Source organism: Saccopteryx bilineata, chromosome 4, assembly GCF_036850765.1.
Source record: "Saccopteryx bilineata isolate mSacBil1 chromosome 4, mSacBil1_pri_phased_curated, whole genome shotgun sequence".
In the NCBI taxonomy this organism is placed as follows: domain Eukaryota; kingdom Metazoa; phylum Chordata; class Mammalia; order Chiroptera; family Emballonuridae; genus Saccopteryx; species Saccopteryx bilineata.
This window is the reverse complement of record NC_089493.1, coordinates 248,489,853-248,507,603: the sequence shown is the minus strand read 5'-3', so window position 1 is coordinate 248,507,603 and position 17,751 is coordinate 248,489,853.

The window sequence follows — 17,751 nt, the reverse complement described above, 5'->3', positions numbered from 1 at the left end:
CTTTAGTTTTCAAGCAAACCTAGGGAATATGAAATCAAATCTAGTAGAACGAGGATAGCATATTAAAAATAAGTTTGTTAGAATGGAATCAGACCTTCCAGGTAGGACTGTGGGACAAAGTGCAGTCTGCCATGACACCTAGGAACAAGGCCTCAGGGACAGGAGGCTTGCGCTCGCCCATGCTCAATCTGAGCTTCCTGTGGGAGTCAGAATCGGACGCCACACCCCCTTTCCCTGCCCATTCAGTGGCCCCTGTCGGGGTTGAGTGCGCTGCCCGCCCACACGAGTGAGTCTGCTTCGCTCGTGCCCGGCAGTAGCAGCTTGGAACCTTGCCTCCGGCAGCGGAGATTTCAAGTGTCCGGACCTGTCCAGGTCTGGTGCTTTCCAGAGAGGCGTCAGGCTGTCATCCTCTGTTGGACAGCCCCCAGCAGATACACAAAGCCTTGCACTGAGAGTGCCCATCACTCTCAAACTGTTGAATTGCATCTTTTGCTAGGAGTTGATAAGAAAAAAAGTTTAGAATCCAAATGGAGGCATTCAGCGTCTCTCCTACTCCCTTGGTCTCATTTGTTTAGTCACTACTTTGCAGTCTGGGCAAAGTTCGCATAGTTTGACCATTTTAAGACCTTCGATGCAACCACTGGTTTCCTCAGGAGGCGTGTTCCATGCGTGGGTCATGAGAATGGGCAGTAGGGCCCTTCTCATGCTCTCTGCTGCCTGCGGAGGGAAGAGGAGCCCAAAGGTGAAGCTGGCCTTTCTCTCTCTGGACCCTGCTCCCGCCCACTGCACTCTTCAGCCCTGCCTCTTGGCTCTCCTCTTGCTGTAGGTAAGGCGACTTGACTGCATCCTTACCAGAAACTAAAAGAAATCTTGACCTCAGCATGTGGGAATCAGTTTTACCCAAATCTCTTGCTGTTCTACTGCTGCTGACCTGCGCCCCTATCGTCATAACTGGGATTCACTCTTGTTAACAGTTTCTCTCCCCTGCCTGCTCTTTTTGGTGCCTTTATCTTTGTTTCTTGTCCGTGTTAGCCAGGGACAGGGAACCTTTTTGGCTAAGAGAGCCATGAACGCCACATATTTTAAAATGTAATTCCATGAGAGCATACAACGACCTGTGTACGTTACACATTATTCAATAAAAATTTGGTGTTGTCCCAGAGGACAGCTGTGATTGGCTCCAGCCACCCACAACCATGAACACGGGCGGTAGGAAATGAATGGATTGTAATACATGAGAACGTTTTATATTTTTAAAGTTATTACTTTTTTTTTATTAAAGATTTGTCTGTGAGCCAGATGCAGCCATCAAAAGAGCCACATCTGGCTCGTGAGCCATAGGTTCCCGACCCCCGGTGCATGCTGTTTTCCATAATCAGGGTCCCATAAACTTGTGTAGTAAGTGTTTATTTATGGCCATCCTTTACCCATTTTGTTTTCTTTGGCTTCCACATCTCAAATTTCCCACTTGCAGGGATAAGATACGGGAGCCAGTTTTAAGTCATCCAGATTCTGCTAGCCCTTGTCGTTGGGTCAAGGCTAGGCATGCTGCTCGAGTAGGTTCAGTGAGAATGAGAATGAGAACAATTTTCAGACCCTACCAGGAAACGCGTGCTTTAATTTTTGAAGCTAAAGTCTAAGAAGCTATAAGTTCTAAGGTCTGAAACTGCAGCAACCACTTATGAGCCCTTGAGGATTACTGTTAAAAAATGAAGCCAATGCACAGAGGAGACAGAGCCAAGTAGAGGTGACAGGTGGAGACCATCATTTGAGTCCCTTCAAACAGCTATGTCTTAAGCCAACTCTGAGTCAGTTTATTCTTTACTTTGCTTAAACAAATTTGTATTGGGTTTTCTGTAGCTTAAATGAATAAAAACATGTGACTGAGAGTTTCCATTTAATGATTAGGCATGGCTACTTGCTGACAGCCTTCTTGATATCACCTGTAGTCCGGGCCTTTGATTTCTCCACCCACCTTTATACTTTCCATGCTGGGTTGACACCCTGCTGGGACATCCTGAGATTTCATGTTTAATCCTGATGCTCTTTTATAGTCCGGATGAAATTCTAAGATATAATAACTTTGTTTTTCCCCTTGAGTATCGTAGGAAAGCTTAATGACCCAACAAATAAATTATCTCTGTAATAACTCAGAGACGGCCGGCTTTAAGGAATTTCACATAGTTGACCCCTGAATGCATGAATATATTAAGCTCAGTAGCTCATTAGTTTTTCTTTTTCTGTTGTGGACAATATTCTATCATTTTACTTTCCTTGATAGTAACCTTTGTGACATTCTACTTTGCTGGAAGGTAATAGGGTATCTGCTCATAAAGGAAATAGACGATGAAAGAGATTTTTGTAATAGAGTTTACTATAATATGATCAGAATAGCAGGAAAAGCAAAGAAATGGAGGCAAAGCAGTCCCATGGTTCTTACCGTGCCGCATCTCTTGGCCTTCCGAGAAACTAATGGTGACCTGAGAAGTGGGATTTAAACAGTGCTCTTTGAGATCAGTGCCCTCTTAAGACCTCAGTCATATGATGAACAAAGGCCTGAAATCTTGTCCTATCATCTGTGCACTGCATAAGAATGAAGGTTGGTTCTGTGTGTTGTGCTGAACCCTGTCTGTGTTTCAAATTCAGGGCCAGCCCGGCATGTTTTAGCAGTACTAAAGGTGTCTGTGGGAGAGAATTCATTCTACACCTGTGATAAGAGGTGCCCCTTATAACCTGAATCAACCCTTTCAATTGGAACTTTCTGCCAAACTCTTCTTTTTAATGACTCATTCTCTGCTGAGAAAGGCAGCAGAGATGCCTCATGGGTTAGAACAAAACACAGGTGAGTCCTCCACAGCTTCCACTACTTCTCCTCTTTTCTACTGAGCTTCTCCCTCTGCTTTTTCATTCTGACCCGTGACGTAAAACCTTTCGACATCAGTGCTAAGAAAATAGGAGCTTGCAGTATGATGGGCAGAGAGGTGCCGGATGTAAGATTATCTTTATCTGGAAAGTTTACATTTAAGTAGAGAAGATGAAAGGGATCACTAGGAGGGTGGGCCGTCAGGAGAACAGTACATCTTTGTTAGTATTAGATTCAGCTGCTAATAGGAAAATCTAGAGAGAGAAGGGAGAGAGGGAAGAGAGAGAAGCAGATGGTTGCTTTTCCTGTGTGCCCTAACTGGACATTAAACCCAGGTCATCCATATGCTGGGCTGATGCCCTATCCACTGAGCCACCGGCCAGGGCCAATTATTTTTTTAAATAATTTTATTAAACATTAGTATGTTAGTGTGTTAAACACTAGTATTGTACTCAGTGATCATCAGGGACACAGGCTCCTATCATCTTTTTCATAACATCTAAGGTAATGGCTTCCATTCTCAAAAGTATTGCCTCTTGGTGAAAAATGGTATCTGAAGCTCTAATCATCAAACTGTTTTTTAGTAAGAAAGAAAGGAAAGAAGTAAAAGGGGTAAAGATGCTTCCTTCTAGTTTTTCAAGAATTCTCATGCGAGATGTTTGCTTCTCTCATTGACCAGAGCTTGGTCAGATGGTCATATGTAGATGCAAGTGTGTCTGAGAAATATAATGTTGTTTTTTTTTATCTTGTTGCTTTGTCATCCCAAGTAAAATATGGGTTTTGTAACTAAGGAAGGAGAGAAAGGCTCTTGGATTGTAACTTATACTCTGCTACAAAAAGTTAGGCAACCCAAAGCTGCTTCCTTAGGAGACATACTAAGTTGTTAGAAGCTTAATGGTCTTACAAGGAATATACTATTTTTTAGTAGTTTCAATAGATGAATTATAAAGATAGAGTCTTAGTATAAATATTGGCCTTGGGTATAAGAGGATGGAAATGATAATTTCTGAGAAGGGGTTTATTAAGAGTATTATGCATTTGGTTAAAGTGGAGTATGGAAGGGGGGGGGTTGATATGACAAAGGTGGTGAAACAGAAGTTAGAAAGGGCTCAGTAGCTCACAATTCAGGATCTGGGTTGAACACTGAAAAAGTTGAGGTAGATTTCAAATGTATGCTTATGGTATTGGACTCAGGTGGGGAGAAAGCTTGAAATAAAGTAAATAATGAGCTGCATTTAGAAGTAAAAACCAGTGCATTTTAGTTCTGAACTTGGCCATTCAGTTAAGAGGCAAGTCACAGGAAGTATAAACGGTAAAGGGAAATATCTGTAACAATAGGGAATGCTGGGACTTATAGCGAGAAATCTAATGGGGTAGCTGCTGCTTGGCTGCAGCCAATTATTCTGTCAAGAAAATGAGGCTTAGACCTTCTACTTTTTAAGAGAAGACAGAGATCCAGATTTTTACATAACCTTCCAGATCATTGTGCAGGCCAAGCAAATCTGCCTGAAGACCGGGTTTGTCCAATGGACAACCAGTTAGCAATTTTTGCAATTTTTGATCTAGTTCAACATATTTATTTTACTGAGACTGGGATATATATTGTGACTTGCCCATGGTCACATAGCTCATCAATGATAGAACCCTGTTCCTTGACTCCCAGTTGACTTCCTAGTGCACCACATTCTGCATTGGTTTGTGATGGAGCTAAGAAAGTCATGTGGAACTGTTTCATGGAAATAAATAATCAGGGAAATTGGGCAAGTTACTCCATGTTGGTAGTTAACTATAGTATAAAGGTGCCTAGCACAGTGCTTAGCATTCTGTAGGCATTAATCAACGTTAGCTCTATCTCTATTGTAGTCAGGATAAGTTGCTAAAATTGTGTAGTAAATGAATGAAGTAGAGAGAAAGGGGAAAAAAAAAGTAGAAGTCATTATCAAACCTTGGGGAGCCGCCATAATTAACAATGGTAGCAAGATAATGAATTAGCAAAGACAAATCCAAGGAGCAGTCAGAAGCAGCCAGGATTGCTTTGTGAATCTCTTGTCTTTACCTTTGCCCTAATTACATCTTTAGGCTGTAAATGTTTTAATTTGAGGATAATTTCCAGCCCTTTAATAAATTTCTTTCCAATTATACTGCTGCCTTAAACTTATAGCCTTGCAAGAAAGGGTGGTCTTCAGAGAACATTTCTTTTCCCTTTAGTAGACCTTGGATAGATTGATTAATTTTGGCTTAAATTTATAAAAAATGTGCAGTTGTACCTTGAGATTATTCCACCATTAGTGGTTAAGTGTCTCCAGAATAGGTAATTATTGCCATTTTAAAAAATAGTTTTACTAGAAGAAAAGTCCTTTGAAAATATCATTTTTGGTTAAAGGTGTCCTTATGTGTCACCAACATTTGTTGAATTATCTCAATACTATAGATCACAGGGTAATACATTTTAAAGTGACCAATTCTGCTTTAGGTTCTAGTATACATAGTGAAATGCATTTTTAAGATACTGTTTATAATTCTGAGGAGAGAAGTCCAGGGAAACTAGAATTTTTGATTTAGTGCTCATGTTAGAATCTTGACTAGTGAACACAATGGAAAGACCTTGGGGATCTGGTGGATTCCTTAGGTAATTTATCTCAGAACTAATTGCTTTTGCAGTGGATTTTGCTTACTGTAGTTAACGGCATATATAATATGTTCTCCAGGCAATTATCTCAACAGAGCTGAAATATCTACAAGGTCAGTGTTCTGGACTAAGGTTACATACTGGTAACTCTTGAGTGTTTGATTTGATTTATCATTACAATACCTCGACTTAATGGTGTTGGTAAGACCTAGAATGTGGTCACTAAAAAGAGAAAAAAGTGTCTGTTTATCATCTAATGTTTTTTCCGTGCGCTTATGCTTTTTTTTCCCTTTTCTTTTTAATCCCAAGGCATATATAAAATGCCTAAGATCTCAATAAGATGTTTCTTCACTATCAACCGAAGCTAATGTGAATATAAAACCAAACCCCATTTTATGTCCTTGCTGATAAAGAATGCCCATCAGAGCAAGTCCAGTATCTTATCTCTCCATCTGGACAGTGGATTCTTGCTAAATACACAGAGCCTGGTTGTACAGTTTTCAGTTAATTCTGCTTCCCACCATTTTCAGGTTGGGGGGCGGGAATTCTCATGAAAATATGATAAATGATGTGAAAAATGAGCTATATTTTTACAACTTGCATGTGTTGTCATCTGGGATCCATTGAGATTCTTTTGGGTAGACTGAATACAGTTGTTTGCCACTGGGCGATGGAGGAGGAAAACATGACCCCACCACTTAAATGGAAGTTTCTGACATTGCAGGGGCAAAGATGCTGAAGATCAAAGATACCCTTAATCATGCAGCTTTGAAAGCAACTCCAAAGCTCTCAGAGTAAACAGAAAGAGGTCTTTCCAAATTCTACTGGGTCCTGAGAAGTGAGATGTATATTCAAGGTACAGCAAGAAAGATGTCAGGTTCTAATTTCTTGGGAGTCACATACCCCTTTGAGAATCAAATAAAAAATTATGAACATTCTTCTCATAAAAATATTCAGAAAGACACATACATAGAATATTGCAAACTTGTGTGTTTATATCTAAAACATGAAAATAGGTACCCTGTAAATACCCCCTGACTTGTTGAGTGGTCCTGCCCCCCCCAGATTATGAATCCCAGGAACTTGGAGCAGCATTACTTGCTTTGGATGTCTATGTAATTTGTGCTCTGGTTACACTCACCTCATTTTATATTTGGGGAGCTATTAACAGTCATAACCTGTTCTGTGTGGCTTTCATGTCAATCTGCCAGTTCAGGAGCTCCATCTTTTACAAAGCATTTTTCTTTCCCCCAAGTCATTATATCGAAAATCTTGGGACATTTCTGTTGTGTTCATGAACAAGCCCATACAGTGGTTTCATGATGTCCTTTGGGTCCTTGTTCTTTGCTGGACATGGACATCCTCTCTCTTGGATACCTCGTCCCCTGAGTGCTGCCTCCTTTGTCAGACACTGGAGCTCAGCTGGCACGTCACTGCCACTTTTTCTGGGGCCATGTTCTCCTTGCCAAAGCCTGGAACCCCTTGGGTGTCTTCTCCAGAGTTTCAATGATTCCATGGACTGTAGAAGGGCAAACACTTTTCCTCTCTTCTGTGTAACTGTTCTTGCAATTAGATGGTTTCTGATGAGTGCTGATTTAATTATCTTTAGTAAGGCAGATATTTACCCTTCATTTCCAAGTTCTCCCCCTTTGGGGTAAAATGCAAGCACAGCTGACGCTAGTTCATACTCAGAATTGCCATTCCTCTCTTTTTTTTTTTTTTTTTTTTTTTTTTTTTTTTCATTTTTTTTTTTTTTTTCTGAAGCTGGAAACAGGGAGAGACAGTCAGACAGACTCCCGCATGCGCCCGACCGGGATCCACCCGGCACGCCCACCAGGGGCGACGCTCTGCCCACCAGGGGGCGATGCTCTGCCCATCCTGGGCGTCGCCATGTTGCGACCAGAGCCACTCTAGCGCCTGAGGCAGAGGCCACAGAGCCATCCCCAGCGCCCGGGCCATCTTTGCTCCAATGGAGCCTCGGCTGCGGGAGGGGAAGAGAGAGACAGAGAGGAAAGCACGGCGGAGGGGTGGAGAAGCAAATGGGCGCTTCTCCTGTGTGCCCTGGCCGGAATCGAACCCGGGTCCTCCGCACGCTAGGCCGACGCTCTACCGCTGAGCCAACCGGCCAGGGCCGCCATTCCTCTCTTATGATTGAAGTTTGTCTCCAGTCCAATGGCATTTGCCTGACTCACTGCTTCTTTGGGAGCTCCTTTGTCAAGTGCCACCCCAGGGGCATGTCTGCCACTTCTCAAGGATGCTCAGAACCGCTGCTTGGCAAGCAATGAACCCAGCATAGCTTTAGACTAGGAAATTCAAGAACACCAATATCTAAGAATAATGTAGACAATAGTGTGGCCTTTGGGGCTTAGAAATAATATTGTTAGGGGGTGTTTTGAAGTGCTCACCCAGATCTCTGTGGTGTTCCTCCAGAGACAAACTTTGTAATTCTTTTGGTCCCACGTCCAAGCCAGTGCAGTATTGTGAAAAATGGCTTTTAAAAATTCCTGCCTCTTACTAGAAACAGGTACCTCCTTTATTGTAAATAACACCATGCAGCACCTGTAATAAGTTACAGCAAGAATTATCTTTCTGTCAAGATTCCTTATTGTTATACAACTCATGTACCTCAAACTCCACAGGAGTCAATAAACTATGATTCTGAAATAATACAGAATTTTCAAGCCTAGTATGCAGGGTATAGAAAAAGATACATCACCATTTTTCTTGCTGTCATTAGAAGGTACAGGCATAGATTCATTACGACTTTGGGAACACATTTTGAAGATGTCTATATCCCCATCAGTTAAAGATTGGTCATAATTAATGCTGACAGCTCCTGCTGTCCCACTGTGTTCTTCACTCCACTTTCACTCCTCTCTCACATGCTCAGCTGGGCTCACATCTGTTGATGTGGCTTTCTCCCCAGGGTTCCACATGCCAGGTCCCCTGGCTGTCCTCGGGAAATCAGGGAATTTCTAGTCTTCACCCATTTGTCTTATGAACTTTCCGTCTCTCCTTCCATGTCAATTGTGTTTTCTCTTATAAAGTATAAGATTTCAGATATGTATGTATATATATTATATAAATATACATATAATACATATACATAATATTTTGAGGGAATTTTAGAATAGAAGTATGTAGGGTCAGCCTTGATGTAAAAATAAAATGAAATTTTGTCTTTTCTGCAATTAATACGATTTCCTCATGAGGCGAATCTCCTTGGGTATATGCTTAGGGTAGGGTAGGGAGTGGTGAAATAGGGGAATTCTGAAGTTGCAAGGTGATTTTTCCCGTAATGATCTTTTCTTGTATGGTGTTTTCCTTTGGGTAAACGTTCAGTCTTTTTTCTCTCTCTCCCAAGCTGTTAAGATGGTATCTTGCTATATGTAGGAGGAAGGTCTTATGTCATCTTAAGGTGTGGGAACAGAAGTCCTCCTTGTCTGCCACACAACATGGATCCTCTTTGTTCTGATTGGCCTGGTGTGCACTGATGGACAGTGGACCCCAGCTGGACTCCTGGAGATGTGTACTGTCACTGATTGCTAAAGTCTCTGATTCTGACCGTTTTCTTTTGATCAAGAAATTCTCGGCCTGACCTGTGGTGGCGCAGTGGATAAAGCTTCGACCTGGAAATGCTGAGGTCGCCGGTTCGAAACCCTGGGCTTGCCTGGTCAAGGCACATATGGGAGTTGATGATTCCTGCTCCTCCCCCCTTCTCTCTCTCTCTTCTTTCTAAAATGAATAAAAAAAATTAAAAAAAAAACTAAGTTAAAAAAAAAAGAAATTCTCACTTGCTGCGGCATGTCTGGCTCCACGCCTCTGCCAATCAGCGGTTCTCTTAGCACTTCTGCTTCTCTGCATGCACTCCACCTGTCACGTGGGGCTCCGGGAGCACCGGAAGCCAGGTGAGGGTGAAGGAGCGCCACAGGCAGAACTCCAGGCTCATGTACCTCGCCGTCTCTGTCTGTCAGGACTGCCTGAGTCCCGTGCAAGCTGGCTGTGGCGCTGAGCCACGTGCCAGGCTACTCCCGGAAGCTGGCGGGTTTTCCAGGCTAGCCCTGAGGCCAAACACTGTTGGGGTAATCTCTTGTTCCTGCACTGCCTTCTGGGATTTTCACCTGGAGCTGGAAGTGGGACATATTTGTCCAGCTGCTGCTTCTTGCCTCCTTCTCTTTCACTTTCCTTCTGCCATAAAGGTGTTCCTATCTTTCCTCTTCCAGTCTGGAAGGAAGTTATGGTGGCCGAGAGGCTACCAGACTTTGTGATTCAAGTGGGGGGAATGGAGCGAGAGAAATAGAAAACACTTCATTTAAAATTCTTCAAAAAAGCATCCCTAAAAATAAAATCATATACTTTTACCTAGTGTTTCCTCAAACCACATATCACCCTGGGAGAGAAATGGGAATCATGTGAACAGTAATGTGCACTGTTGTTCTGGTTCTCATCTTTATCTTTTCTTTGGGGACTCTAGTTACACTTACAGTTTTTGTATTGCTGTGGTTGTTCCTCATGAATTTCTCTAAGCAGTGGGAGTGTGTGACCAGTCCTCTTCTGGCCTGTACAGTCTGGGAAGCCCTGCACATCCCATTCATGGGTGTCGGCACTGATACACAGGCCTAGGACACTGTTTCCAGTTCCCTGTGAACACAGAGCCCTCTGCTGCCCTGGAAATGCCTGATGCTGGGTCCGCGGGGGACCTGACTTGCTGCGGCTTTGTCGCTGCCGCCAGTGAGGGGGCCATGCTCCTGGCTGCGGTCCGCAGGGGCAGAACCCTGCTCGCACTGGGCCACGGGGAAGTGGCAAGAAGGTCCCACTCTTCCTGGCACACTCTTCACGCTTTTGAGTCTGTCCAGGAATTTGGAGGGTACAAAGCTTATTCAATATTAATTGGCCACTCATAGCAGAGTTCCGTATGGGCCCCACTCTGACAGAGTAGAGTAAATCTGACTGGTAGCTCTCCTTCTGGTGACTGGGGTGCTGCTATTAGGTCAAACCTGTAACCCGTTTTTCCTCTTCTGGAATACCGTTTGTGTGTTTGGTCTTTGGGAGGTTCATTAATGCCTTAGGCAAAAGCATAGTCTGTAGGCTCTTCCAATTCATTTCAGACACTGTATCACTGTGGTAGTAAATTTATTCTTAATCAGGGGCTCCTACCTCCACCTATAATTTAAATAAATTACAGATCTATAGCTTTCTGTTTAAATCTGTAAATGTACCAAGCGATTCCTTGTAAATCTCTTGATCTCTTATGTCCCGGGTTGCCAAATGGTTTCAACAAATTAAAGAAACCCTTGAAGTGTTTGCATTCTGTGTCTGCTGCTCCCCTCAGTCCACAACAATGAAAGTGATGGATTAAACAGTCTCTCTGGGTGAGAATCTCTTTTACCTGAAGGCTATTGTCTTTCAGGGTTTTCAGCTTCTTCTGCTCTTTCCAAAGATACATCTTAAATAACAGTTCCTTTATTAAATTGGTTTGTATGGCTGTTCAAAGAGTCTTTCGCTTTCAAACTGGGGGAATATAAATTAAGTGTTGTGAGATAGAATTAGGATCCTAAATAATCTGTTGGGAGATTGTACCATCGATTCTGATCTGCTCAGACGAGAGCCATTCCCAGCTAAGGTGTGAGCTCCTGGTAATAAAAGCAGGAACAGGTAGGAGTCACCTGTTCCTTCTGCACAATGGTGTCAGTCATTTATTGTGGACAAGTCTTGCCGGGGGTGCGGACGACGGAGATGCAAAGACCCGACTCCGGGGACCAGGTTCAGTGACGCAGATCCGCTTTATTCAGGAAGTAAGCTAGCTTATATACATGGGTTCAGCCTATAGGGTGTTACAACATGTCTTTCATAGCCAATGGCTGAAAAGATCAGGGAGCTGCGTGGTTGGCGCTAAGTCACTTCCTTATAGTGGGTGAGCTCCCTTCCTGGGTATGCCCAGGAGGGTTCTGGGAGCTGGAGTGTTCTCACAGCACTGCATCAGCCACAGCTGCTAGGAATGCGCTCTGCACTCCACCCACAATTTATCAAGGTTCTTGAGAAGTTGCGTTAAAGACATCTTTACATGTTTCCATGTGAGACTAGAAAATTGAGCCTTCCTAGGATAATTAATTAATTAACCAATACTTTATTAATTCCCATTGCAGTGAGAGGTGCTTGCCCCTTATCAGGGAGAAACTTAGCACCAGGCTTCGGTGGAAATAAATGAAGACCAGCTAAATGAGCACCGGCAAAGGCTATGTATTCAGAGCTTGCAGGGGAGTCAGCCACCATCACTATTCCTTTCAGTAGAGACAGGAAGGCAGGCAGAGGACTGGGAAACGTTTACAATGAAAAAAGAGGAAGGCTTTAGCTATGTCCGCAGTGGAGCCTGTCGGCCGGGGGAAACTCTAGGTGGATGAACTGGAACTGGGGCAGTTCAGAGTATTTATTGGTTGGGGGTATATGTTTAGCTTTTCCTGGTTGGTCCTAAATTAGAAGCGGGGACCAAAAAATGAAGAAATCTATCAGTTATTCATTGGGTTCTGGCTGTTGGGGGCTGATTGTTTCAGGGATGATTGTTGGGTTTCCTGGATCAGTTGCTAGAGACAGGGGTCTGACCTCCCACAAGTCTGACAACAGCATGCTGGCTTTCCGGGCTGGTTTACATAGAGAATGGGTCAGTGGTTGCTGCAGATGGTCTGGCCATTGTTTGTATATTGAGTCCCTGGCATCACTCGTGGAGAGCCAAGCAAAACCAGACTGTATACTGTTTCCCTCCACGTATTTGTAGTATCCATACTTTTGAAGCCCACAGGAGCTTTAGGCAGAATGAAACTTACATAAACTTCCAGCTAAAGTTCAAGTGATAAGAATTTGCAAAAAACAATAAGGAATAGGGGCTAGTGTTGCATAAATGGTGGAGGGTGGGATTTTCTGGAGGAGGGAGTTGGAGCAGAGTCCAGGAAACAATTGCTTGTGATAGGCTGAGAAAAGATGATCAGGGAAGATGAGGGAATGACCAAGGGAGGGAGTATCTACATGGGGCCACCTCTCAAGGCCTTGTTACTAACATCGTGGGTCCTCCCTGCTCCGCCCTGAGAAAATGCCTCAGGGAAAGAACTACTCATACCTGTACATCAGTGTGGGTTCAGTGGTCATGGTGCAAGCATTCAGATCAGTTAAACTTAAGTCTTTTAGGGGCTCATGTTTATACTTTTAGTTATTCCGTGATGCAACTATAGCTTACATAAAAACGTCTTAGTGTGTTCTGAGTCAAGGAATTTTGATACTAGGTTAAATAAGCTTCATTTGGATCAGTGGTAGTCAACCTGGTCCCTACCGCCCACTAGTGGGCATTCCAGCTTTCATGGTGGGTGGTAGCAGAGCAACCAAAGTATAAATAAATAGATAGATTTAACTATAGTAAGTTGTTTTATAATGATTTATTCTGCCAAACTTAGTGAAAATCCGACATAAAGTACTTGGTAAGTAATTATTATTATATGCTTTAACTTGCTGTAACTCTGCTTTATAAATTTTATAAAGTAAAGTTACTTCCCTACTTTATAAATCACCATTACTGAGGAACCGGTGGGCAGTTAGAAAATTTTACTACTAACAGAGATACAAAAGTGGGTGGTAGGTATGAAAGGGTTGATTTAGATGATGAAGTTGAAAGTGGGAATAGGACCATCCTATTTGAATAGTAACTTCAAAAGAGAACTATTCTGTTCATCTGCATGGATACGTACTTGGGAGTCACCAACACAAGTTTACCACAAATACCACACAAGTAACTGGGGACCCAAATATAAGGATTTGTGGTCAGGGCACAACTTAGAGCTCTAAAGAATTTCAGCAAGGATGGAGGAGACAAAACTTCAAACCAGTGACCTGGCTTGGGTGCCTGTGTCCCTTATAAAAAGACAAGTGTTCTCTTACTTAAGAAGTCAAAAGAATATGTGTAGCACAGCTGAGATATATAGCACTAAGCCTCAGCATCATTAGCCTAGAGATCTTTAAATTCCATCTGCTTTTTGTATAGTAGTCGATCCAGAGACTGGGGAAAGATCACACAGGCAAGCACAGAGGTCTTTGTTCCAAAGACTAAGAGTCTTTGTGTCATGAAGCCAAACAGATCCCAGAGAAGATGAGAGATTCTGGGGAGGGCACAAAGGAATGATGGGGAGGTTTGGCTCAAAAAAAAAATAACTGCCCCAAGCAGTGCTAAATGCTTGACAGATTTTCTATGGGGGGGGGGGAGTTCATGATATATTGTTTTTGAGCAAAAGATTCTAGTGTGTTCAGAAATGCAATATTGTTATTTGAGTCTCATATATGGGATGTATGCATCCACTCTCATTTCTTGGTTTGAAACTTCGATCAAACCGAAGTTTCATCTTCGGTTACAGCACCACTTTGCAACAAGCATTTTTCTCCCACACTCTGGACCTGTGCTATATGCTGCTAGCTGGTGGCATAGATGTAAGCTTGTGCCTTCCTAGATGACCAAACAACATATGCATATTTGTATGTGGCCACTCAGCCTTCAGATCGGTTCTGAATTCATGTGATCATCACCTACCAGGTAAGCAAGATGAAGGACACACTGCTCTCCCCACTTATGTCCAGTTCCACCAGGTTAGCTCTCTGGTCATTTCAAAATCACAGCTTCCTCACCCCAAAACAGCATCTCTCTCACTTTCCACCCTCACTTTCAAACTCTGACAACATAGGTTTAAGAGGTTGTTTAATCTTTATCTTCAATTCGTTTCACATCTATTCCTACTCCATTAATCCCCAATCATTCACATTATTGTGTCTGTTTAATTCGCCCTTTGCCAAACTCCAGTTGCTGTACTCTGGTAACTTGTTATGTTATACTCTTAGATTGTTACAGTGGTCTTCTAGCAAATCCTGTAGCTAACAGTATCTCTCTTCTTGAAACCACCTTTTGTTAGGACAGTTTCCTGCTTAAGGTCTACGATTCAATTCAAGCAGTTACACATTGTATTCTAAATCCCTCACCAGTGACACCCCCTCCTGGTTTGTTTTGTTTTCATGCTCCCTCTATCTTGACCCCTGCAGCTGGATAAAACCTTTGCCTGACTTCCTGCCCCGTGGCCTGAGATGGTCTTCCCTCTGCTCTGTCATTCTAATTCTACCTGTCAGGCAAAGCCCAACTCAACACTCATATTTACCCAGAGGTTTTTCCAGTTGAACTCCAGTCCACAGTGATTTTCTTCTTACACCAATTTTCATTTTTACCATAAATGACCAGTATTGTCACAAGGCTTCTCCAATGTGGAAAAAAAAGCCACTTTCACATACAGTCTATACTACTATTTAGTACAATCTCTAAAGATAGTGTCCACTAAGCCTGTTGCCTTAGCTAGTGGTCAAGCTTTTTAAAAAAATATTTGAAGAGGCTTCTCTTTCTACATTTGAATTGAAACTAGTGATTTGTGCAGGCCTAAGCACAGATTAGAGTTTTATTTAATTTTTCAAGGAAAATGTATTCGTCAGCTGGAGACAAGAGATTCAATTGGTGACAAATGAAAATAGCACAGTTTTATGTAAGGACAGGAATAAATTGAGCTAAATGATTGTATTTGGATTAAGTTACTAAACCTCAGGGAAAAATATGAACTGTATTAAATCAACAGGGACAAAATATATCATGCAGTCTGTATCTCATGGATTAGAAAATGATTCAATTGGATTATTTTGTTCTGTTTCAGAACATACGACAAGTAATAAATTTCTATTTATGAGAGATAGTGAGTTCTAGACTTTGATTTATTTGGCCATACATTTGTAAAAATATGTTTATTGGTTTGTTTGAAAAATATTGAAAAAGTTTTCTTTCAAAAAAAGGTTTCTTTTGTTAATGCATTAACACGTGAACATAGGAAACCATTTTATCATCTTTTATTTATTTTTGTTTTATCAACACATTTTTTATGTATTAATTTTAAAATAATTTTTATTTTTCAATTACAGTTGACATACAATATTATATTAGTTTCAGTTATATAACCCAGTGATTAGACATTATATAACTTATTAAGTGATCAAACCAATACATCCAGTACCCATCTGACACCATACATGGTTATTAGTATATTATTGACTGTATTCCCTACGCTGTACTTGACATCTCCTTGACTATTCTGTAACAACCAATTTGTACTTCTTAATCCCTTCACCTTTTTCACCCATCTCTCCAACCCTCCTCCCATCTTTCAAAAACTTCCCCCCAATCTCCCTCACGGCTGGCAACCACCTGTTCTTTCTCTGTTTCTGTGGGACTATTTCAGTTTTGTTTGTTTGTTTTCTTTAGATTCCACATGTCAGTGAAATCATTCGGTACAGGTCTTTCTTGACTGACTTATTTCATTGAGCCTAACATCTTGTAGGTCCATCCATGCTGTCACAAATGGTGAGATTTTATTTTGTATTATGGCTAAGTAATAATCCATTGTATATATGTACCACAGCTTTTTTTATCCACTTGTTTATTGATGGGCACTTGGATTTCTTCCATAACTTGCATATTGTAAATAATGCTGCAGTGAACATAGGAGTGCATTTATTCTTTTGAATTAGTGTTTTTGGTTTCTTTGAAAATATTTTAAGAAGTGGAATTGCTGGGTCATAAGGCAGCTCCATTTTTAATTGTTACAGGAAATTCCATATTGTCTTCAACAATGGCTGTACCAATCTGCAGTCCCATCTAAAAGTGCACAAGGGTTCCCTTTTCTACACATTCTTGCCAATATTTGTCATTTGTGGGTTTATTGAAAATAGCCATTCTGACTTATATGAGGTGATTCCTCATTGTGGTTTGAATTTAATTTTCACTTCTCTGACAATTAGGGATATTGAACATCTTTTCATATGTCTATTGGCTTTCTGTATGTCAGCTTTGGAGAAGTGTCTATTCAGATCCTCTGCTCATTTTTTAATTGGATTGTTTGTTTTTTTTGGTGTCGATTAGTATGAGTTTTTTATAGAAGTATCATTGGTTATTATTTATGTTCTTCCACTTAGTAGGCTGTCTTTATTATTTTATGTTTTCCTTCAAAAACTTTTTAGTTTGATGTAGTTTGATTTGTTTATATTTTGTTTCCTTTGCCTGAGCAGAAATACCAGAAAAAATATGGCTATGAAAAATGTCTGAGATTTTACTGCTATGTTTTCTTCTAGGATTTTTATGGTTTCAAGTCTTACATTTAAATTTTTAATCCATTTTGAGTTTATTCTTATATATTATATAAGGAGGTGGTCTAGTTTATTTTGTTTGCAACTATCTTTTCAATTTTTCCAGCACCATTTCTTGTATAGACTGTATTTACCTCATTGTATATTCTTGCCTCCTTTGTTAAATATTAATTGATCATATAAACATGGGTTTATTTCTGGGCTCTCTATTCTGTTTCATTGATCTATGTGTCTGTTTTTATGCCAGGGCCATAGTAACCTAAACAGCATGGTACTAGTATTTTATCATGTTTTAAAAACAGCCTTGCAAAAATCAAAAAGTTGATTGAATAAAGAGGGCTATATTTTAATGTTTCTAAAAAAACTATGTTAGCTTTTCCATATTGCAAACAATTAAACACTATTAGCTTAGTGGTATTTTCTAGTAACAATATGTATAGAGGCAAGGAGTTGTTTCTAAAACATAGGTAGACCCTAAGGAGAACCAGGACATTGTGAAGGCTATGACATCAGCTACAGTCACCCTCTTGAATTTTATGGTGCCTCTGCCACTTTGTCTCTGCCAGTTACTACCAACCATCCTCATGGATTTATTTAATAATGGCTTCTGTTGCTGTATTGTGTCTATTGCCCCTGGGCTTCTGTTTACTACATTTTCTCTGTACTTCTCCACTGTTATCCATCCCAATGTCTGTTGATTCTTTTGAAATTAAAACCTAAATTTTCTAAAAAAATAATCCAGCAGACTCTGTATTTTATCACCTACTTCTTGTCCTAAGGCCATTTATGGACTGCTATGGTTTGGACACCAATCCTTGGTCTAACTAGATATGGTCAGAGCGGGAGGGATCATATTCCAAGTAGGTTCTTATCAGGTTGCATTTTATTGGTAAATTTATCTTAGGCTAGAGTTGGCTTTTCAGGACTAGGAACTTCATTTAATGAAGGTCCTAAAATAGATAGATATGGAGATGTTGTAGCTTTAGGCTGAGAAACTCATCAGACTAATCTAAAAGCCAGAATATCATGCTATTTATTTAAAATGAGAAATTCA